Source organism: Urocitellus parryii, chromosome X (assembly GCF_045843805.1).
Source record: "Urocitellus parryii isolate mUroPar1 chromosome X, mUroPar1.hap1, whole genome shotgun sequence".
Classification (NCBI taxonomy): domain Eukaryota; kingdom Metazoa; phylum Chordata; class Mammalia; order Rodentia; family Sciuridae; genus Urocitellus; species Urocitellus parryii.
In genome coordinates, this window is record NC_135547.1 from 42,361,527 (window position 1) to 42,369,145 (window position 7,619).

Below are 7,619 nucleotides of genomic sequence, written 5' to 3' on the forward strand. Positions count from 1 at the left end.
CAGGGGTCCTTAACCATTAAGCCACATCCCAAGCCCTATTTTGTATTTTATTTAGAGACAGGATCTCACTGCGTTACTTAGTGTCTCGCCATTGCTGAGTCTGGTTTTGAACTCATGATCCTCCTGCCTCATCTTCCCGAGTTGCTGGGATTTCAGGCATGAGCCACCACTCCCAGCAATTTTCCTTATTTTTAAATGTAGGTTTTATAGGTATAAATATTCCACAGAGCACTGCTGTACCCCATACATCTTGGTATGTTTGTTTACATTTGTATTTATCTCAAAAATGTTCTAATGCAAATTGTGCTTTCTTCTTTGACCAATTGTTTACTTGAGAGTATTTGTAGTTCAGCATTTTTGTTTGACTTCTGTTGATTTGTAGGTTCTTCTCCTTGTGGTCAAGAAGATACTTACTATGACTTCAAATATTTAAATTATAATGGGAATTGTTTGTGACCTAAAATATAGTTAATCTTGTACAATGTTCCATGTCCACTGAAAATAAAGTGTATTTTGTTGTTGTCATTGAGTGGGGTGTTCTGTATGTGTCTATAGACCTAATTGGTTTATTGTGTAGTTCAAGGCCTTATTAATCTTCCATGTAGTTGTTCTTTGCATTATTCAAGTGAAATATTGAAGTCTACAACTGTTATTGTAGAATTGCCTATTTCTCTTTTTAATTCTGTCATTTTTTGCTTCATATATTTTGGGATGTTTTATATATATATATATATATATATATATATATATATATATATATATATATCTTCCTAATTGATATATTATTCTGATGGATTGACAGTTTAATGAATAGTCAATGTCTTTTTGCCCTTTTAAGATTTTAAAAGTACTTTTTGTCTAATATTAGTATTGCTACCTAGATCTCATTTTGGTTACTATTTGCACAGAGTGTCTTTAGCCTGTATCTGTCTTTGGATCTTAAATGTGTATCTTCTATCAGAATACAATTGAATTATGTTTTTAAAATCCATCTGGTAATCCAGAGAGATAATCTGTTTGCCTTTAAACTGACTTTTTGACAATAAGAGAGATATTTTACTCAACATATCTTATGTCTCATGTGTTCCCTAATTCCTTTATCATCTCCTTCATTTGTGGATTTTTATTTTTATAGTGTACAATTTTGATAGCATTCCTTCTCATTTCTATTTGTGTGTTTTTTTTTAGTTTTTCTTTTCGTAATTACCCCAGAGATTGCATTTAATTCCTTAAACTTATAACAACCTATTTTGAATTAATATCAAATAACCTGCTGTAGAATACAAAACTCTGCTACTATACAACCTAGATCTCTTTCAATGGGTAATGGTTAAGGAAACTTTGATACATTTAGACTAGGGACTATATGTCCACAAACAAATATCAACAAGATAAAGTGTAAATATATGAAAGTCTGTTTAACATAATTATCCATCAGAATAATATATATTTTAAACTACAAAGAGACTATAATAAGTTTTAAAATGAATTTTAAACTAATAATGTTAAGTTCTAGAAATTAGAATATTTTTTGTACTGAATGATAAATTACAATATATTAATTCTTATTGGATGTAACTCAAGTGTTCACAGAAGGTTCTCGTGTTATTTCTTGTGACTGCATGCAAATCTACAATTATACAAAATGTGATTTCATTTTTAAAAATACAATATGTAATCCTACTAAATTAGGTTCTAGAATCTATTTCAAAAAGAATTACAAATTCTGGAGAGGGTGATAAGCAGTGGAATAAGCACATTCACCTGCTGTCAAGGCAGAGAGAAGTGGGTTCAGATTTGCTCTCTTCCACTTTCCAGCCACATAACCCTTAGGGTGCCCATTTTCTCATACCATTGCCAAATTGTATAGTGTGTTCTTTTTTTAATGTTTTTCTTTAGTTGTAGATGGACACACTACCTTTTTATTTTGTTTATTTATATGTGGTGCGGACGATTGAACCCAGGCTTCACATGTTCAAGGAAAGTGCTCTACCCTTGAGCTACAACCTCAGTCCCAAGTGCATTATTTTTCTAGTTTGTGAATTCGAAAAGATTAAGAAAGAAAATTCCTTTGCTATTATATTTTTATTTCTTTGATGATGATTGCAAATGAGCATAATTTTACAAATCATCTTATTTAGCCTTTTTTCCTATAATATTTGCATAATTATTTTCATGAAGAACATTGCTACGTAATTGGATTTTCTTGGAATATCTCTGTCAGGACTTGCCTTCAAGGTTTAGTCTCATGGGAAAGTCTGTGATTGCTATTTCATTTTTATTGTCAGTTTGAGAGACATACTTTATCCTCAGCAAATGTTTGGTAGGATACACCAGAGATGCCATCAGATCTGAGGTTTTATTTGAGGGAATGTTTTAAATTATAGAATCAATTTGTTTAACAAACATAAGATTATTCAGATTATCTAGGTTTCTGTGGTTAGTTTTGTAATTCATGTTTTCATGAAATATGTGCACTTAATTTATTAAATTTATCAATGTGTAGTTGTACAAAACATTCTATTATCATCCTTTGAAAGATCATAGGCTCTGTTGTGATATCTCCCTTTCTTAATGTGGTTTGTTTTTCATTATAATCAGTTTTGCTCATAGTTTATCAATTTAATTATGATATTCAAAGAACAGACTGTTGTCTTTTTTGATTTGCTCTATTTTAATGACTGTATTCTATTATACTGATACCTGTCCTTACCTTTGTTATTTCTTTTCTTCTTTATTTTATATGGTTTTAATTTCTGCTGTTTATTTTCTAGTTTCTCCAAATGGAAGCTTAAAATATTAATTTGAAATTTTCTTTTCTAAAACATAAATTTTAAACTATGAATTTCCTTCTGTGAACACTTGAGTTACATCCAACAAGTATTAATATATTGTAATTTATCATTCAGTACAAAATATATTCTAATTTCTAGAACTTAACATTATTAGTTTAAAATTCATTTTAAAACTTATTATAGTCTCTTTGAGGTTTAAAATTATATATTATTCTGATAAACAGACTTTCATATATTTACTGGCCATTCATATAGCTTCCCTTGTGAGCTTTCTATTCAGTCTTTTGTCCATTTTTTAATTAGGTTGTTTTCTTCTTGTTTTGAGTTGAAAGGGCTCTATATATATTCTGGAGTATAGTCAATTATCAGATGAATTCATTGTGAACAATTTCTCCCATTGAACTGGCATTCCCTTTTATTATTATTATTATTTTTGGTACTGTGGCTTTAACTCAGGGGCACTCGACCACTGAGCCACATACCCAGCCCTCCATTTTATTTTTAATAACATTTTTGAATGGAAGAAAATTTTAATTTGAGCAATGTCCATTTTATCAATCTTTTATTGGTGATTTTGTGTCATTTTTCTGAAATCTTTATCTCACCCAGGTTTATACAGATTTTTATCCTATGTTGTTTTCTGGCCATATTACCTTTGACATTTAGGTCTATAATTAATTTCCAATTAATTTTTATGAAGTATGTGATTCATAATTTTAAATAGCCTTTGTATATGGATATCTAGTTTTACTGGCACCATTTGATAAAAAGACTATACTTTCTCCAATTGAATTATGTTAACTCTTTTCCCTAAATCAATTTGGTATGAATATGTAAATCAGTTTTTGGACTCTCCACTCTGCATTTTTTAAAAATCTCTACATCTTTCTTTAGGCCAACATAGTATCATATGGATTACTGCATCTTTATGGTAAGAGTTACAATATGAGGTTGGATAAGTCCTTCAACTTTGTCATTGCTTTTGTTATTTAAAGTTTGCATTTACACACGCATTTTAGAATCAGCTCTTCAACTTCTACAAAAACTTTTCTGTGATTTTAATTGAAATTACAATGAAAGAATTGACATCTGAAGACTATTAAGTCTTCCAATTCATAAACATGAACTATCATCTCCACTTATTTAGATCTTTAAAAATTTCTTTCAGCAATGTTCTGTAGTTTTCATTCTAGTAGTCTTAGCCATCTTTCGTTGATTTCTAAGCATTTTATAATTTTGATTCTATTTCATGTGGTGTTCTTTATGTAAATTTATTTTTCTAATTATTTGGTGCTACTATTAAAAATAAATAAGATTAGTATTCACCTATTAGAGAAACATTCAGCCTTTAGATTTTGGGGGATTGGATTATTTCACTTAGCATTATAGTCTTTTCCAGTTCCATCCATTTACCAGCAAATACCATAATTTCATTGTTCTTTATGGCTGAATAATACTCCATTATGTATACATACCACATTTTCTTTATCCCTTCATCTGTTGAAGGGCACCTATGTTGGTTCCATAGCTTGTATATTGTGAATTGAGCTTCTATAAACATTGATGTGGCTGCCTCACTGAAGTATGCTGATTTTAACTCCTTTGTGGAGTGGGATAAGTGGGTCAAACAGTTGTTCCATTCTAAGTATTCTGAGAAATCTCCATACTGCTGCTTCCCAGAGTGGTCACACCAATTTGCAGGTCCACCAGCAATGTATGCGTGAACCTTTTCCCCCACATCCTTGAAATATTTATTGTTACTTGTTTTCTTGATAATTGCCATTCTGACTGGAGTAAAATGAAATCTCAGTGTAGTTTTAATTTGTATTTCTCTAATTGCTAGTGATGTTGAACATATATTTCATATATTTGTTGAGTGATTATTATATTTCTTCTGTGAAGTGTCTGTTCATTTCCTTTGCCCAATTATTGATTTGGTTATTTTTTTGGTGTTAAGTTTTTTGAGTTCTTCATATATCTTGGAGATTTATGTTCTATTTGAAGTGCAGTTGTTAAAGAATTTCTCCCATTCTGTAGGCTCTTTCTTCATGTTCTTGATTGTTTTCTTTGCTATGCAGATGTTTTTTTGTTTGATGCCATCCCATTTATTGATTCTTGATTTTATTTCTTGAACTTTAGGAGTCTTATTTAGGAAGTACGTTCCACAGCAAGGGAGGGTGGAGTGGGGTAGAATAGAATTTAATTGGATTAGACTAAGGGGAATGAAGGAAAGGAATGGGGAAGGGAGCAGGGATAGGAAGGAATAGGAAAGATAGTAAAATGAATCAGACATAACTTTCCTATGCTCTTATATGAATACATGACCAGTGTAACTCCATATCATGTACAACCACAAGAATGGGATCATAATTAGAATAAATTGTGCTCCATGAATGTATAATATGTCAAAATACACTCTATTGTCATATATATCTAAAAACAAATTAAAATAATAAATAAACTAAAAATAAATAAGAGCTAGGCATGGTGGGGCACATAAAATCTCTAAAATCCTAGAGACTCAGGAGGCTGAGGCAAGAGGATTACAAGTTCAAAACCAGCCTGGGAAAATTAGTGATATCTTGTCTCAATAGTAAAATAAGTAGAGTGTCCCTTGGTTTAATCCCTGGTATCACAAAAATAAACAAATAGAACTTTTATACTAACCTTGTATCCTATATCTTTGATAATTTCAGTTAGTAATCTACTTCTTTTGTAAGTTAAAATTTTCCATATAAACTATTGTGTCATTTGCAAATCATGACTGATTAATGTTCTCCTTTTTAATTGCTATTCTTGAATTACTATTTCTTGCATTAATATAATAGAATTTCTACTATAATGCTTATAGAAGTGATGAAATTGAGCACTTTCCCTTGACTTCAATCTTGGGATAAAACATTTACTATTTAAACATCAAATATGATGTAGTTGTAGAGTGCTTATCGATGTTCTCTATCAGTTTAAGGTAGTTTCCTTCTATATATTGTTGGGTGAGTTTTTTTTTAATTATCAACCTACTGTTAAATTTTTCTCAAATTGTTCTTCTGCATCTACTAAAATTATCATATATATAATATATACATGTATATATATAAATCCCTTTAACCTAAAATGTGGTGACTTAAATTATTGACTTTTGAATGTTGAAGAACCTTCCATTCCTGAGATAAACCTCACTTCATTGCATTGCATAATTATTTATGTATCTTTGTGGATTTGCAAATATCCCAGTGAAGATTCTTATACCTTCAGATTTAACTATGAAAGTTATTTGACTTTGCATTTCTTTACTTGAGATATCCTGATCATTGTTAATATCAGAAATGTTATTCTGGCCTTAAAAATTATATTTGAAAGCATATTTTCCTCCCCTGTTTTCAGAAATTTTAGTGTGAGTTTTATATTATTTCCTACTTCAATATTTGAAAGGATTTATATTAAGACCATTTGGGTCTATCTTCTCTAAACATCAAGCTCTTCATATCTTTGTTTCTTCTTGTTGCCATATTATTAAGTTGTCCTTTGCAATAAAATTTGCCAATTTCAATTATTTAAAAATTTGTTGGCATGATTTTCATAATATGCCTTCATTATTTTTTAAAATATATTTTTATTTGTGATGGACCTTTATTTTATTTATTTATTCACATGTGGTGCTGAGGATTGAACCCAGTGCCTCATACATGTGAGATAAACACTCTACCACTGAACCACATCCCCAGCTCCCTTCTTCATTATTTTTAATGTCTAGATAATCTGTAATTATAGGTCCCCTTTTATTCCTGATATCACTTACTTATGTTTTTCCTCTTTCTTGATTATTCTAGCATGGGGTTCATAAATTTTATGGATATTTTATTAATTTTGTCTTTGTTAATTTCTTCTATGGATTGTCTTCTATATTACTGTCATTATTATTTATTTCTTTGTGTGTGTGTGTGTGCGTGTGTATATATATATATATATATATATATATATATATATATATATATATATATTTCTTTTTTTTCCTCCAAGCAGATTTATTTAACCTAACAAAATTTATAGACAAAGTGATCTGGACATGCTGCTTCAAAACATGATCCTTATTAATATCTTGATATGTTGGTTAAAAAGCAATACACTCTAAAATAAATAGAAAAGTACCCAATGCATATTCAATGAATGGCTTAATCACTGCAAATTAACTAGTTTTGTAAGATGATTAACATAGTAGGATTGAGTCCCTATGACATGCTGCTGGAGAACTGATGAGAGACATTAAGAGGCCATTTTGTGCACTGCCACAGTGATGCCATCATGTTTTTGGATCATAATGTTCCCATTATCTGATTCTAGGCACACCACAGGAATATCAGTGGAGTCAGAGGTTAGTTTAGCTGCTTGTTGGGCTAGAACAGATATAACCCCAGCATGTTCATCTGACAGGGTTTCACGACAGCCCAGATTAAATCCTTCTGAGTCTGTGCACAGGACTCCAACAATGGATGGATTCTTCATTGTATCCTCCAAGTGCTGCTCCAAAGTCGCCTCCATCCTGCTGGAAGCCCACCCTGGTGCCGCTCTTTGTGCTTATAGGTTTTATATGTCCTTATGGTGGACTATGTATAAAATTCTAAGTTTTCAATAATATTCTTTCATCAAAATTTGAGAGATCAATCCATTGTTTTCAATTTCACATTCTTTTTCTTTTGAGTCCTACTGGTGACTTACTGTCTCTCTTTTGAAAATATTGTTTTATGCTTATATTAGTTATAATGAAGTAGATTCTGGGCCCCCTGGCTATTGAAGGTTCTTTATGCTACTGAATCAACAGGAAAA

At 30.7% G+C, this 7,619-nt stretch overlaps 1 pseudogene; it reads right to left on the bottom strand.

Moving 5' to 3' along the window:
• Window positions 1–6,883: 6,883 nt before the first annotated feature.
• LOC113192516 (ragulator complex protein LAMTOR5 pseudogene) lies at window positions 6,884–7,334 on the bottom strand (annotated as a pseudogene).
• Window positions 7,335–7,619: the final 285 nt, after the last annotated feature.